The sequence below is a fragment of the Belonocnema kinseyi genome, chromosome 5 (genome assembly GCF_010883055.1).
Source record: "Belonocnema kinseyi isolate 2016_QV_RU_SX_M_011 chromosome 5, B_treatae_v1, whole genome shotgun sequence".
Taxonomy (NCBI): domain Eukaryota; kingdom Metazoa; phylum Arthropoda; class Insecta; order Hymenoptera; family Cynipidae; genus Belonocnema; species Belonocnema kinseyi.
In genome coordinates, this window is record NC_046661.1 from 57751166 (window position 1) to 57768195 (window position 17030).

General features: G+C 30.1%; 1 protein-coding gene across 8 annotated transcripts in view; it reads right to left on the reverse strand.

Annotated features, from left to right (window-relative positions):
- LOC117172679 (spondin-1-like) overlaps positions 1-17030 on the reverse strand; it is a 316699-nt gene that overhangs the window by 296516 nt on the left and 3153 nt on the right. The window contains exon 1 of one of the 8 annotated variants that reach the window (XM_033360812.1): positions 13500-13554. The exons of the other annotated variants lie outside the window; for them this stretch is intronic. The gene's annotated coding sequence lies outside the window, so the exon portion shown is untranslated. Of the gene's footprint in view, positions 1-13499; positions 13555-17030 lie in introns of those variants that run through there. 8 annotated transcript variants of the gene reach the window in all.

Sequence of the window (17030 nt, forward strand, 5' to 3'; positions counted from 1 at the left end):
GATGTCTTGCAGTACCTTTTCCAGCTAACGGGGGGGGGGATTAGTGGAGCGACACCATCCCCATAGTGTCTTCACTTCCCCACTCTGGGGATAAATAATATTCGTATGTAATTTTTGCAAAAAATTATTCTGTAGCAAAATAGGCAAACCTTCAGCCAAGAAAATAAATTTTCAACTAAAATATGAACGTTGCACAAAAAACTAATTTCTTAACAAAGCGGTTCAACCAAAATTTTAAAAAAATAAGTTGAAGATAGGTTGAATTTTTATACAGACAGTTACATTTTTATCAAAGAAAGGTGCAACTTTTAGTAAAATAAATGTGTTTTTTTAATAAAAAGACAAATTATCCAAAAAATCGTTAAATTTTCCACCAAAAAATATTTTAATTAGACTTTTTAGCTTCCAAATATGAGATTTAAAAATAAGTCAATCTTCTATGAAACTAGTTAAATATTTAACCTGAAAGGACGAATTTTCAACACAAAAATTGAATTTTCGATCGAAAAGCATGCGTTTTAAACAAAATTGATGAAGTTTCAAACAAATGATAAAATTTAAAACTAAAAAGGTAATATTGTGCAGGAAGCCACAGCAAACAAATAAATTTAAATACAAGGCAAACAAATTACTAACAAGAATAATATACCAGGGTTACCGCAAAACCTTATTTTCAATTTTCTCTGATTTCCTCCTGGCCAATTTTTTATTTTCCCTAACCATATTATTATTCAAAGAGCAAAATCTAAAACTTGTAACATTTTTAACCTAGAATCTGTTATAAACGAAATAAAATAATTTCAAGTTGAAATTGACAAATTTCAAATTTGTTTTACTTGACAGTTTAAAATCACAGTTTCCCCTTGTGTAACAAATCATAACAAAATATCTAGAACATGACGATTACCACCGATACTGAACCTCCATGCTTCGTCTGCTAGTCGAACGCGCTCGGGAAGCGAGTGCGCATGCAACTGCGTATCTCTTTCTGTTACGATAACTTATATTTCTGTTACCATTTAGGAATCTTAAGAAAATATTCGTAATTTTGTTTTCAGCAAACCTAATTTCATAAATTTCAGTTACTTTAACATCTTAAAAGTGTCGGAATTTTTCGAACATTTCTAACAGTGCAGGTGTCCCTCGCCGATTTGATTCTCTCTCTCTCTCTCTCTTGTAGTACTCCAAAAGCTAAGATTAAAATAAATAAATATATATATAAATATATATATATATACACACACACACATATATATATAAGATCTTTACAGCGGTCCTAAACAACAGGATTTTTCGAAGAATTGAGCTTGTGTGGAGAGAGATGAACGAATGTGGCTCGGAAACAGGGGTAGTAGGATGCCCCGAGAACCTCCTAATCCTATGGCCTGGACTGACTACCGGAAAGCGTTCGATTCGAACTCTCATAGACTTATCATCTTTCTGTTGGAAAGCTTCAAGAATCATTCACACATAGTGAGATGCATAGAGAGATTGATGCCCCTTTGGAAAACTAGATTTAACATCTCATCTAGAATATATCCAGTGTCAACAAGCAACGTCAACTTTCATATGGGCGTCTTTCAGGGCGACACCATGAGTAGTCTGCTTTTATGCATTACACTTCTGCCTCTATCTCTCGCACTACGAAATTCTTCTGGATAGCTTTATGGCGACACTAATCATCGCGCGCATAAGGTCGCACATGTATTTTACATGGATGACCTAAAGATCTATGTTTCTGGTAAAAGCAAACTTCAGAGTGCTTTAAATATCATCAAGAAGTACACAGGAGAGATTGGTATATACTTTGGATTAGACAAATGTGCCAAAATTCATCTGAAGAAAGGAGAAACTGTTGGCATTGCCGAGGACTATGTGCTTTTGGATATAAGTGTTACTAAACATCTTAACACTGGAGAGACCTATAAATACCATAACTTTTTTTCATAACCTTCATATTTTCTGTCTATGATAATATATACTTTCCATACACAAAGATAATTGGAGAGATAGTTTTATAACGAAGGAAGTAAAATAGAATCCATCCAACACGAATAAAAAAATTACGCGATAGTAACCCCCCCCCCCCATTATATGTAAAATTTCAAAATGAGTCTAAAATCGAGAAAAAACTCCGAAGAAAATGAGTATTGCACACAAAAAATATGATGAAGATATTTATGTATTCTTAGGAAAAAACGAGGATTGAAGAGGGTAACTTCTTTGCTCAACTATAGTAGAAAAAGGAACACCCCGTGTGGAAATAGCCCGGATTAGCCCAGGTTAGCCCTGGTACAACAAGGTTCCTGGTCGGGGACTGACCGGGCTATGTTTGTTTCTTAAGAGTCTAGCCGTGCACTGGTCGGAGACTGGCTAGCCAAAATTTATGTCAAAACCCCAGTCGGGGGCTGTCTGGGCTCTGATCGGACAAATCTTATGATCGAATGCTCAGACGGTAGCTGGCCGAGTTCCGATTGACGATAATAAAATTGTTAAACTTTGTTTATAACTTAATTACTTTTTCTGATTTGATTAAGAAATGGATGCGTATACCCGCATGGATGTTCCACGCGTAGAAATATATTGGTCAATATCTTTTTAACACTACACATTTTAAGGTTTCATGAGTTCAGAATTACAAACAATGCATTTTGTGACAAAAATTCGATAACACTTTTTTGAAATTCAAATTTCTTTTTTTTTAAGGAAAAAATTCTAAGTTCCATCTTAATCAAAAATTGCAAATGTTCAGAAAAAATTTACATTTTATATTAATCTTATATAAGAAAAATTGTAATCGATTTAAATTATTTATTTAAAATGTATTTTACTGATATTCCTGTTAAAAGTTCATGTATTTTATATTTACTTAACGCCGCATAATAATAAATAATTAGAAAAAGGGAACTTAAAATTTGGCACTTTAACTTTTCTAAACTGTAGCATATGGGGATGGCTTTTTCAACGAGTTTCAACTTGTCCGTTTAGCGCAGTGGTTAGTACACCCAACTACTAGGCGCTAGATTTAGGTATAGCTATGTAGGTTCGATACCCCCGTAGCGTTAGAAATTTTATTTGTAATACAATATTTAAAAAGGTAATATATGTATTTACTCGAAACAGGACTATTAATATTTTAAGTCAAAATACTTGCAATCATTTAATACTTATTTTTTAAATCTTTTTTGTCTCTCAACGACTACCTGAAAATAGTTAATGTTGGCTGTGTGCTGGGCGTGTGGAATTTCATATATTAATATGCTCCAATTTTGCAGAAAAAAGAATCTAATTGATTTCCTAATTTAGTGACTAATGCTCTTCATACAAGTGAAAACCGAATTATTTAAATCTAGTAAAACACCAATTGATCTTGTCCAAGCTACGGTCGGGCTCCCAGGCCAGCTCCCGGCCCTGCTCCATGGTCGGACGCTGGCCAGCGGAGCGTGGCGATGCTAGTCGGATTCCGACCAGAAACCCCGGTCACAGCCCGACTTAAAGTCGGGCTCCCCGGCCAGCTACCGGCTTGAAGCCGGGCTCTCCGGCCGTAGAATGGCCAGCCCCCGACTTAAATGTTCACCCGCGACCCTGCGATAAAATTGTAAATTTGAAAATTATTCCAACAGGTACAAGCGGGAATTCAACCTTTAGATGTATTTGGGTTTAGAGTTTGGAAAAATTATGTGCGTCACACTTTTCCGATTCTGTTATTTTGACGAATTGCGATATTAATTTACATATTAGGAATAATATTATTAAGCATCATTCTTTGGTACATAATCAATTAGGCTCGCCAATATATCCCGAATAGAAATGCTTTGACTTGAGTTCGACTTGAATTGCCCTCAATCAAGACATGCTGAAGTCGAAAAGTTCGACTTCAGCATGTCTCAGTTTTGAGACGGAGCTCAGTTTATGTCTTGGAGATAAGTTTTTATGCCTTGAAGACAAACATTTATATCTTGAGTCGTATTTTTATGACTCCAACACGTGCGGTTTATAACTTCGAGCGTGTATTAAATCAACTTATTTACGGATTGTCATTTGTATTATACTTTTTTGACGATGATACCGAAAATGTTCTTTGTTTTTAGGTATTTCTAACGGCTTAGGAGATTCTTCTAGAATGTTAAATTTTTTTAAGCAAATTTTTAAAGGTTATACTCGTTGAGTTCGACCGATTCTGAATTTTTAAATTAAAAATAACTAATTTAATAATAACAAAATTTTCACCCATCAATTTTAATCTCATTTATGAGCCGAAAAAGGTTAGACCATCTCAGCCAAGATAAGGCTCGTCTTGAGACAAGTAAACGTCGTCTTAGCCAAGACAAGGCTCGACTTGAGACAAGTAAACGCCGTTTTACCTCTCGTGGCCATAAAAGTAAGACGAAGGCCTATGTCTCGACTCAGTTTTGAGATGTAACCAGACATCCATGTCTTGGAGACGGACTCAAAACATAACTAAGTCGAACTCAAGTCGAAGCATTTTTACTCGGAATACTAATCTTTTTAAATATTCATGGTAAAAAAGCGGACATATTGCAGAAAAACTAGTTAAATTCTAAAATCCAGTGGACTTAGATTCGATTGTTCTTGTAAAACACATTATGACATATTAGGTTGTATGAATTCGCTATAATTCTATGATCGTGGTGTAAGAAACCATTATGCTAAAAACAATTTTTTTAAAGAATATCATTATCGTTCAAAGTTTAAAGTTATACTCTCTAGAATTCAAAAGATTGTCAATTTGACCTGAACGTATCCTTTTTGTGTGCAACACGTATTTTGTTTATATTCTCTTTCTTTATTTTAGACTTACTAGACTATTATATGCACGCGCTCACATTTGTACTCATTTTTATTATTTACCCAATTTCCTTATATATATATTTATTTGTTAAAATTTTCTGAGCACTTATATTCTTGTTGAAACTAGATCCTGAAAGAATGAATTCAGTAAATCAATGTAACGTAAAATTTCCGAGTACTATTATTAGGGGTAGTTCACATATTACGTAACGTTATTTCTTACCTTTTTACCTCCCCCACCCTAACTGCAGTTACGTTAAATTTGTTTTGTATAAGTTTGAAAAATTAATAGACATTTTGCAAATAAAAAGAATTTTTTTTTAAAGATGAAGTGCGGCATAGAAATAAATGAAACAATATTTTGACGTAACGCAACAATGCTTTTTTGATATTTTTTTAATCACACAAATTTTTCAAATACTTACAAGGAAAGAAGTATCAGCAGTTTTTTTAAATTATATAAATATGAATTTTATAATTTTCATGAGACAATTAGGAAAGATTTTAAAATATTTCCGATGTGTCAGAAAGAATGTAGAAGATTGAAAAAATATATATTTTATTTTACAAGATTTTACAAATTAGTAGGGAAATTTAAGCCTTTTCAAAAGATATTTAGGACTTTTAAAATATCGAAAGAAATAATAAATAATAGATAAATTTTCGGAAATGCCTCCAAGGTTTAAAATATTTTTAATCGGTGGAAAGCCTCTTGAATTCCTAAAAATATTTTTAAATGAATCGAATTTTTCTTGAAATTTACCTTCAAATCTTCCAAAATTTCATAAGAACTTGAATAAAATTTATTTATTCACTTGATACCTTTCAAAGTTATTTTAATTAAGGGCATGTGATACTTTACCATATGAGTATTCTGTTTTCCAAACTTTTGTCCAAATTTTTTAATTTTACAGAAAAACATTAGTGTCCAGACGTTTGCGTTTTTTACGTCTGGGTTTCTTTTTGTTTAAAAACTTTAACACAAATTTTCCTTTTTTTAAATCTTCTGTAGTTTAAAAATCTTCTTAATTCTCCTTAAATCTTCGAAATATTTATGGAATTTGATGATTTTATTTATTTTTTATTTTTCAGTGTTACCAAATTAAAACATTTTGCTCTAAAATTTTCTACTCTTTTTCGAAACTTTAGGAAATATTTTATGTTTTAAAATATTTTAGAATTTTTCCTGATTTAGGAACCTAAAGAATTTTGTTCCTTACCCTTCATTTTTACAAATATCCTAAAATATCTGATAAGTTTTCATTGTGTTTGAATCATTTCAAAAGCCCTAAAAAATTGAGTTTACCTAAATTTCCATTCAATCCTCAAAAACGGAAATAATTGTCTTAAAGTCTTCCATATTTTTTTAAAAAAATTCCATCAATTTTTTAAAAATTAAAAATTTACTGCTAAAGATTTTCCCACAATTCTTTAAAAAAATGTATTCTCAAAATCTTCAAAATTATTAAGAAGCTTCTATTGTTCGAATTTTTAAAAATAAGTTCTTCCTGTCATTTTATTTTACTTATCTGTTTGAAAATGTAAAAAAAAGTTTACCTACGCTTAAGAAAGGAAATATTTTTTTCTTCTTAAAAATTCAGGAATTATAGTATGGTACAAATGTACGTACAATTTTGAAAATTGAATTCAGATACTCATTTCACAACAACATAAACATTTCAGAAATTATATAATTGTTACACAGACAGGTTAAATATAAAGAAGCTTTTATTATAAGACTTATATCCAATGTACAATTAATTTATGTCTCTTAATATAGAGAAATTACATTCGAGCTTTATGTATCATAATATTGTAAACAAATTAATCAGATAATAATTAAATAATCCGTCCATAACATAAAAAGCATTAAAGAATTATTTTCATTGAATAATTCAAATAATTTCAACATTGACTCATGTACTTAATTTAAAAAGAAATTGAAATGAAATTTTTATTTACTTCGATGTCGTGGAAAAATTAGTCAGTTAACAATTAATTGATCTGTTCATCTACCATAACATAAAAATCACTAAACTACAGAAAAATATTTAAACATATTTACATATGATTTGAAAAATCGAATGTAAATAGACATTTCAGTACATCAGAATCATTTGAAAAATTATCTTATTAAAATAATATAATTTTAAATATTAATTAAGTGTTAATATTTAAATTATATTCAATATTCCATTATATAACCTTTAAGTAAATCACTAAATTATCTTACTTAAATTTAAGAAACTAATTATATATATATATATATATATAAATGTTTTTGGTTTCGTACCTAAAGGAGGACCGCACAGTGAGAAAAATTAATTTTTTGGTCTAAAATAACCTACAGCCCACAAATATTCACCGATTTGGACAAAAAGATTTGAAAAAGAAAAGCTAATATGATTTCTAAGAGATTTATCGAGTCTGATTTTTGAATTAGGTATTCAATTTTTTTATAAGTAAACATATATTACGAAAAGAATGGTCATTTTTTCTATTTGACGTTCTCGGTGCTCGTTAATAGCAGAAAAATGGTTGAAATCGCTTTAGTTGCATAAAGTAACATTAGTTGAGGATATCTAAATATTAGACAATTCACAAGAATTTTTTTTATAAAAAAATTGTTTGTTGAACACATTTTCCCTACGATTTTCCATAAATATACGTTTTTTCAAGTTATATTTAAAAAAATTTTAATGGAAACAATATTATATAAAAAATGTCTCTTATGATTATAATTGTTTATATTATACACAAAATTAGTGTACAAATGCAGTAATCAGGCATTTTTCAACAGAACCAATCCTTGTTACCGATGTAAAATTTTTTTTAATTACAAAATTTGTGTATAATTTTACCAAAATTCATAATTTTATTGATTAATCTTATGATTGTTTAAGTAAATTTAATAAACAAATGCATTATTCGGGCATCTGTCGACTTAGAAATTCTGTTTTGTTTCGATGTCAGACTTCTAATTTAGATCTTCATAATAAATTCGGCAACATTCGTGATGAGTTAATAAATTTTATGATTTTTACAAACAAATTTAACAAACAAATTCATTATTCGGGCATCTGTGGACGGAACAATTCGTTTTTTCCTATGTTAGCCTTTTTAATGGAGAACTTAATCATGATTTCAGCAAAATTCATAATTGGTTCATAAATTTTATACCTTTTAAAAAGCAATTTCAATGAACAAATGCATTATTCGGGCATCTGTCGATGAACACATTTTTTTCGATATGCTAATTAAAAAAGTTGCTATAGAAAAAAAAAGAAATTTTCGGTAGACAAATGCCTGATTAATGCATTTGTGGATTAAATTTGTTTGAAGAAATCATAACATTTTTCACTTTTTATGAATGTTGCTGAAATTCTAATAAAGTACCCAACTAAAAAGACTGGCATTGAAAACCCCCAATTTTTCGCATAAAAATGCCCGAATAATGTATTTTTTTATTGAATTTGTTTTTGAAAAATCATACGATTATTCAACAAATTATTAATTTTACTAAAATTATCATAAACTTCCTAATTTATAATAATTTACATAAAAAAGACGACTTCTTATGTCGAAAGATGCCTGGTTTATGCATTTTTTCATTAAATTTGTTCATAATATAAAGAATTATTATTTTAAATAAATATTTTTTAAATATAATATTGTTTCCATTCAAATTTCTTGCAATATAAATTGAAAAAACGTACAATTATGGAAAATCATAGAAAAAATTTTTTCAAAAAATAATTTATTTATACAAAATTTGGTTGTTTAATATATAATATTGGAACATTTTTAGGTAAAGTTTCTACAAAATTTAGGAGATTTCAACTATTTTCAGCATCAAACACTGACCAGCTAATCCCCCCCACCCTCAAACCCTCATTAATCGAAGTCTCGTGGATCATTGTGGTAGTGATTTAATTTAGAACTTAAAAAAAGGTAAGGCTAATGCGTAGACCGTATATGTGCTACGTTTAAATCGTGAAAATAAAATTGAAAATGAGCAAATTCAATTTTCAAAAACCGGCAGAAGTTGCAAAAAATGTTTCATTACAAAATTTTGTTTCAAGAATGTGCATTTTTTAAAAAGATACAATGAAACTACGTCGGTTTTAATAGCAATGCATGCTATGAATTGTAATAATATATACGGTAAAAAAATTGAGCTGTGACAGGGATATTATTCCTTATTATAGCCAAACATTTAGCTGAAAACGAACGAAGGAATTTAGAAAGATCCCTGGATCAGCGAAAATGAATATCCTTGACCATTTCCCATATACCAGGGATATCGTATAGTCAAACCCTAATAAGTGCAGCTATAATAGGGATATGAAGAATAGGTGTCTGAAACAATTATCGGAAGAGCGCCGGTGCATTATGGGAGCAGCGAAATAAAATGGCGACAGTCTAATCGGGAGCAGTGACAGTTGAGATTTACTTTGGACAATTAAACGCTTTTTACCGCGTAAAATGTGCGCGATTGTTAATATTAAATGGAGTTTATGATGCAGTAATAATAATTTACATTTGTTTCGATTGTAGGCGATAACTATATTGAAATATCAAGAAACGCGATAAAAACAAGAAACTTGACCTCAAAATGCATTACACGGATTTCAGGGAAATTCATTTTCGCGATACCAGACGTACACTTTCTTTGAGTTTAATATATTCTCGATTCACTCGTTCGCCTCAAGAATTTTTTTTCCGTGTACATTTATGCAAATGGTGTACAAGTTGAGATACAAATTCGAGTGCGAAGCACGAGATACATAATGAGAATGTATTCGTTAAAGCCGAAGGAGCAATAACAAAAAAGAAGTCACTATCACCAACTATACTGTTTTTGATTCTTTGACTTTTAGTTTTAAAAAATCTGTGCACAAGTGTGAGGAATATACAAAAACCGAGCGCGAGATAAATATATTATCGAGCGCGAAGCGCGGGAAGCAACAGTCGCGTGTTTTTAATTCATATGATATTTTCTTCAATTTGCCTTGAATATTGATAAACTTCATCTTCGTGTCTTTATGGCCTGAGCTTGGCTTTAATGTTGATACCTAAAAACGTGTTTAATAGTACATTTTGTTACAAATGCTGTTTTGACCTGCCATAAAAGTTATTATTGCTTATGAAATTTAGGTATAATACAAAATAGTTGATAAATATAGTAAACATAGATAATACATAGAAAATTTGAAAAAAACCTGAATGCGTGTGAAAAAAAGCGATCAAGCATAATTTCCGTTTATTTTAACGAATCAAGGCCAGGCAAAACAAATACGAGGGAGGAGGAAGGTCACGAGGAAAGGGGCCAAAAGGCGAGACTGGAAAAAAATCCGGAAATAAAGAACTGACATACATTGCCTAACCTTGACTTAAAATCATCTGTATATTTGTCCCTCTCAGTGAAATGGTACGGATCACTTACGAAGTTAAAATTATAACTTAAAATGGGTCATTATATATTTCTAACAGTGAAAATTTATCTTTTAAAACTGAGTTTTATATTTTCATTTACCTTTTTGATATTTTGGAATGAATTTTTGCGAAAATTATAATAAAAGAATACGCAAAATCATAAAAAAACCTTTATGTGCATTGAGAAACATTTGTACTCTTTAATACTTTTTCGCGGCTAAATTAAAATTTGAAAATTGTTTAATAAATTATTGGAAATATTACATATATATTATGTTAGTGCATGTCGCTGGAAATAAGTACTTAAGAACGAGAATTTTATTATAAAATCGCAAAATTAAGAAGAAGAATGAAGATTTCTAAAAATTATAGGTTGTGTTAGTTTTTTTACAGGAAATTAATATTTTTCAACAAAAATCATCATCAAGATTCTTACTCTTCAAGAACTTTAGGTTATGTTGTCCTTTTATACCATCAGAATTGAGGACTTTGAATAAAAATTTATGAGATTTCAAAGATGATAAATGTTTGAACAATTTACTATTTTTGGTTCGGTTAGCGTTATTTTTTCAAAAAACGAATCTTTTTCACCAAAAATCATTATAGTTTAATCTTTGATGTCATTTTTTAATAATTTTAAGGAATTTGACCATTTTATAACAAAAATTGATATTAAAAAATATGTATTCTTATTCAAACTTTAAGTTAATATTAATAACAATCATTAGATTTCAAAATATATTTACAATTATTATGATCAATTTTCTATAATGTCATGTCAGTATTTTTCGTCAGAAGTTATTGGCATTTTTAATAAAATACGAACAATTAAGCTGCTGAGTCGAATAAGGGCACATACATTATTTCGGCTCGAGCGGGATGAGCTCCCATTGTTTTAAAATTTTGTTTAGAACATTATTTTTTGGAAATTTAATTAGTGTAAGAAATTTGCTTCAACTCAGTAAACAAATATTTTCAGAATTCTTCTTTTTGTCTTGTCAGGGTTCATTTGCGCTCGTGCCGAAAAAACGTATGGACGCTTATTTGATTTGACAGCTCGCTTTTAGGATACGTAGGCGTTTTGCATCGAAAATTGGAATCTTCAAACATAATTTGAACAAGAATTAGAATGTGTTAACGATTGAGAAATTTTAAAAATTTTCGGTTATGCTGGCACTATAAAACAGAAGTCCGTATTTTTAATAATAAATTGTCGGATTTCAAGGATCAAAGATTTTTAATAGATCTAAATTTTTTATTTTGATAATGGTTTTTTTACCGGAAATTGAAATTTTATAAAAAAAAGTTTTTAGAATTTAGAGGTTCGTGTAATTTTTTAACCATTTTAGGCTGCTTTAGCGTTTTACACATAAAGTGATATGGTTTTTAATCGCAAATTGAAATTTCTACTATCTTTTATTAACAATCGATTGATTCATAATATAACTACATTTTAATTCAGAATAAGGAAGTTATGATAATTAATTTATTTCGTTGAAAATTAGTATTTAAAATTTTTTAAATTATAAGATTTTTCAGATTCCCATTATTGTTTATAATATCATACAGAGTAAATAAATTCACAACTTTTATACTATTTTTGATTTTATAGGCGTTTCCCGTGCAGAAATTGCCAAATGTTTGCCTTGTTTCCGATTTGGGCCAGATCGGGCACACAATTTTGTGGTTGTTAAATTTGGCCCCGTCTAGACCCCGACTTAACAGCCAAGCTTACCACTAGATGGCGCTCCATTAATTTCGGGAACTAAAGTGGGTTGACTCCAAATCTCCCAAGTTTCAACGTAAAGTGTCAAACGTCAAAAATATTTCCATTATTATTTGAAAAAGTGACAAAATAAGTGGGGAAAATGCCAAAAGTGAGCACAAGACGAATGCGTAGGTATAATACACTCCAAATATTCCTGAATTACGTGTTGAAGACTATAATAAGTAAATTTATTAGGAATGTTGAGATGAAACCTAACCTCGAAATGAAGTTATTTATTTATACTTTATTTGATACTTTCCACAATTAGGTTCAATATAGAAATTGAAAGCAACTTCAATTTAGAAGTTAAAACCAAAAATATATTGCAAAATACTTAAATGGTTTATCATACACAAATGCTGGCTGTTATGTTGCGTCGTTTGACTTTTTCCGTTTGCTCGAAATAAAGTGTCTGGCATACTCCAATTTTTTCATATCGCGATCTGTTAGGTAACCTGTTATTTATATTCTCAAATTTCAGTTAAGGAGGTGATATATTCGATTTTAATATTATTTTATTTAAGAATCCCTTTTAATTAGGAATAAGAAAAATAAATTAATATGGGCCCGATCGGGGCCAGGTATGGTTATCTCTGGGCGCAGCGCTTGGGCCCCGATCGGGCATCGCTTTTCATTTCGAGTCTGGCCCCATCTAGATAGCCTGATTTGGGCCAAATTCTGCCCGATCTGGCCCCCATCAGATCCAAATTGGAATTTCTGCACGGGTTTAGGTCGGAAATCAGCACTTTTCATAAAAAATAGTTTGATCAATTTTAGGAAATACACGGGTTTTTCACCGGACAATTTTTGGTTGTTTTAACAATTTTCACTGGAAATCTGTTATTCTAAACAAAACAAAATTAGGTTTAGAAGAAAGTTTACAATCTAAAATAATTTTGCTATGCTATGTTAGTGCTCATCGCCTAAAGAGGCTATTGTTAATAAAAAATCGTTAGATTTCAAAGAATATTTCCAACATTTGAACAACATTAGGGTATGTTAGCGTTTTTCACCAGAAATCGATTATTTAAAACAAAAATTAGTTGACTTTAATAAAGAAACTTACAATTTTTAATAATTTTATGTTATGTGTTAGTGTTTTTTCGTCCGAAATAGGTATTTTTCAACAAAAAGGAAACGGCTTGATTTTTTATATGTTATACAAAAATATTATATATTAATTTTGAAATTAAAGAAATATTTATGAAAATAAAATCAAATTTAAAATTCTATTTAACGTCCAATAATCAAGTTAATATGCAAAGTTCCTGAAAATAAAACCAAGAATCCAACAAGAAAATTTGAACAAACACCACGAAAGGTTTCTATTGACATTTGAAAAAAGGCCTAAAGGCCTTTTTAAAAATTGCATTAGGAACATTTTTTGATGGTTGCAAAATTTGCACGTTGGATCCTTGTTTTTATTTTCAGGAATTCTGCACATGAACTATCCATTTAGTCCGTATACCGAATTATTACTTACTTATAGAGTCTTATCCCTTCAGGTGAGAAAAAACCATTTTATTTTTCAAAAAGAAGTTTTCTCATCGTTGAATCGCAGGGGAAAATCGAAACTGTAAAGAATATTTATGCGGAAACTTTTAATATTGAGAAAGACTTGTGTTCATTCTCCTTATCGTGATTTGCCATTTACTAATTGAGATTATTATGTCTATCAGTTCGTTACGCAAACTTTTTTTGAAGTATAATTATTTTTCAGATTTACAGTCGATAGAAATTCACTGAAAATGCAAACACTATTCTGTGGAAAATTTATTAATGAGAAACTAGTTGAACATATCGTCTTTTCATAGATTGAAAATAAAGATTAGCTACTGATTCTCACTGACAATCTGCTGATTGAATTCTACGAACAAAATAGTAGTAGAGTATAATAATATTTTTTTCTTTAAATTTTGGAAATAGAAGAGAAAAAAATTCCATTTGCTTTTATCTGTTTGGATAAAGTTTAATCGACTCTCGTATTAATTACGTGAACGGCTTGAAAAGCTATACACAAGAAGCTAAGCCCTTAGTAGTTGAGACTTTAGCTCGCAAGACTCCTTGGGAAATGGCAAAAGATGCAATCTATCAGCAGTATAAAAGCTAATGATGAAAATAACAAGGGTTCGAACCCTAAGTCACCCGATTAAATTTCGCAATGCCAATCCAAGGTTAGAAAGGCCAGTAACGCAAGTCTTAGGAAGTGCAATTATTCGGTTTAATTAGAAAATGTCATAGGATTAATTATATTACATTTTTTTAACAAGAACATTTTTTTAGTTCTTTCTATGTGTGGTTGCCAAAAAGTTGAGAGTTCGTAGATTTACGTATGTATGTGTGTGTCTTACATGAGTTGCGAGGTCCATCTCCAACTGATAAGAAACCGGCATTGCAATCGCTTGCAAAGGATACACCAATTTTACCAAGAGTACGAGAAAACGAGCGACATGTCGAATTCTCAGGTGGTCAACAAGGATTGAAGACAGGCAGAGCTTAGTCGACCAGGTAAACTAGTATTTGTAAAAGCAATTTGACTCTGAACAAAACTCGTAATAAATGCTAGTATATATTTTTAATTGCTATTTTATCAATTGTCCGACGAAATACTATCCATGCATCCATCCTTGATATTAAAAATTTTCCTTTAAATAATCAATAGTTTCTAAAAATGTCTCAGTAAATTGCTTATATTGAGCAAAACATAATTTAGTAAAGTTTTATAATTTATAACAATGTAATAGTATATCAATATTATATAATTTATAATTTTATACCACTTTCTTTACAAATTATAAATAGAAAATATGCAAAATGTCCTAGGGATTGTCCACAAATTACGTAAGATGTTTTTCTTTTGTTTGAATAAAGACGAGCATAAAATTGCTGTAAAGTTGAGAAGGACACAACGATATAAACAAAAGAAAAACATCTTACGTAATTTGTGGACGATCCCCTATCCCAAGCTATTAATTTAAAGAAAAAAAAATTGCTGAATAATAATATTAATAAATTTTTCAAATATTTGAGATTCACAGATATCACTTATATTTAATTGAAAAAGATACGAATGAAGAGTAGAGTTTAAAATTTCAGAGCATTTCAAAAATCATTAAAGTATGTCCCACAAGTTTGTTGCCTGGTCACGCGGCATTGCTATTTTAGGATTAAACTCGATAATAATTATTCAAAATATTTAAGTGCGAGCTAAAATGGTCAATTTTACAATTACGAAGATCTTATCATAAGTTAAATTTGATTTATGAACTTTGATTCCTTATAACATTAAATAAAGATCACTATTTTTGCATATTTTTAATAAAATATCCGACAATCCTTCAGATTAATTTATCATGCTATGAAATTAGAGAATATTTTAGAAAGTTGAAGCCGAATCAAGTAAATCATTGAAATAGTTATTTTCTCCATATTTTGAAATATTTTGATCTGTTGTGTATATATTTTTAAAGATTACTGAAATTTTTAATTTTATCGTAGTCGAATGTCTAGTCCCGCAGCCTTTAGCAAAATGTAAAATTTACATCCATCAAAAATACATTCTCTTAACTCTTAGTTTCGTATTTTCATACTCTTTTGGTTTACCCTTTATCTTAAAAATAAAGTTTGGCACCTTAGAGATTTCTTTGTTTTCGGAAATTTCATTGCGAAAAATGGTCAACTTCTTGACAATCACCATCATATCCCAGTAGACAGAAACGTTAAAGAACATCATTAGAATGGCTCAAAAAGATACGTCAGTCCAAATAATGTTCCTTAAAAATACAATGTTCCATAGATATTTAAAGGTCGTATTTGGAACATGAAATTTTTTAAGCACATTATTTGCCCAGTGGACAAGAAATTTAGGAACGTTATTGGAACGTCCTAAAACGTTTCTTGGATGTACGAGTCACAAGACGTTGTTTAAACCTTTTAAAAACAGTCCTTAATTAAACCAAATAATGTTCTGAAAACGTTTCATCTTCCAAATACGGTCTTAAAACGTCTCTGGAACATTGTATGTACTATAAAGTAAGTGGTTTAAAATGACCGCATTAATCAGTGGAGATAAAAATACCAGTGATTATCGTGGTATTTTTACTGCAATGGTTGAAAATTATTGAGATACTTTAAGGGGTTAAAACACTGTAGAGCAGAAAAATAGGCATCTTTCGGGAATTCGTTTGCCTCAATAAAGAGATTAATCGAAATTTTGTAAAATGGGATTTATAATGCTAATAATAAAGTACAGAGAATATTATTTTCAAATTCGTTCATAACAAAATGGTGGCTGCGCAGCATTTCTCTATCGGCGCCTTTTTTTTAAGGTGTTAACGGCCGGAAACCTAAATCCCGCAAGTTTTGGCCTAGATCAAAAAACCAAAGTTTTTTTGATTCTATAGAACAACAGTAAGATACGTATGTAGGATTGTTTTTGAATTTATTAATATTTCGCGATATTGTGCGCTTTTGAAAAAAGTTCAAAATTTCATGAAACAATCGCTACAAAATTGTTTACAAAAATAACTATGCGATATAAAAAAAATCCTACGTACGTCGCAGGAAAACGCAATTTTGAATATATTTGTAAGATTTCAGATCGATCGGTGAAGATTCGTTCAAGTTATGTTTCCAGTCAGTTGAAAAAAGTCGTTTCGCGAAGAACTTGTTTAAAATTTCAAACACTCTAAAATCACCAGGGCTGAGAGGCGTTGAAGTACAATTGAAAATTTGGTAATTTAGACATTTTTTCCGTTTTCCATTTTTATTATATTATTTTTAAAACCCTAAAACACCTTTTAAGCAACAAAAAATTTAGATTTATTTTAAATTCTACAGTGGTTTAACCCCTTAAAATCACATGCAGACAGGAAAATTCGGGTGGCGTCAATTTCAGACAGGGTCATTTTACGTTTCTCCTGTAAAATCAACTGTCAATGTAAAATGGCAGATGCCATCTCGAGACAAAAACACGCATAACCTCAAAATTGACATAAGATTATAACTGTTTAAT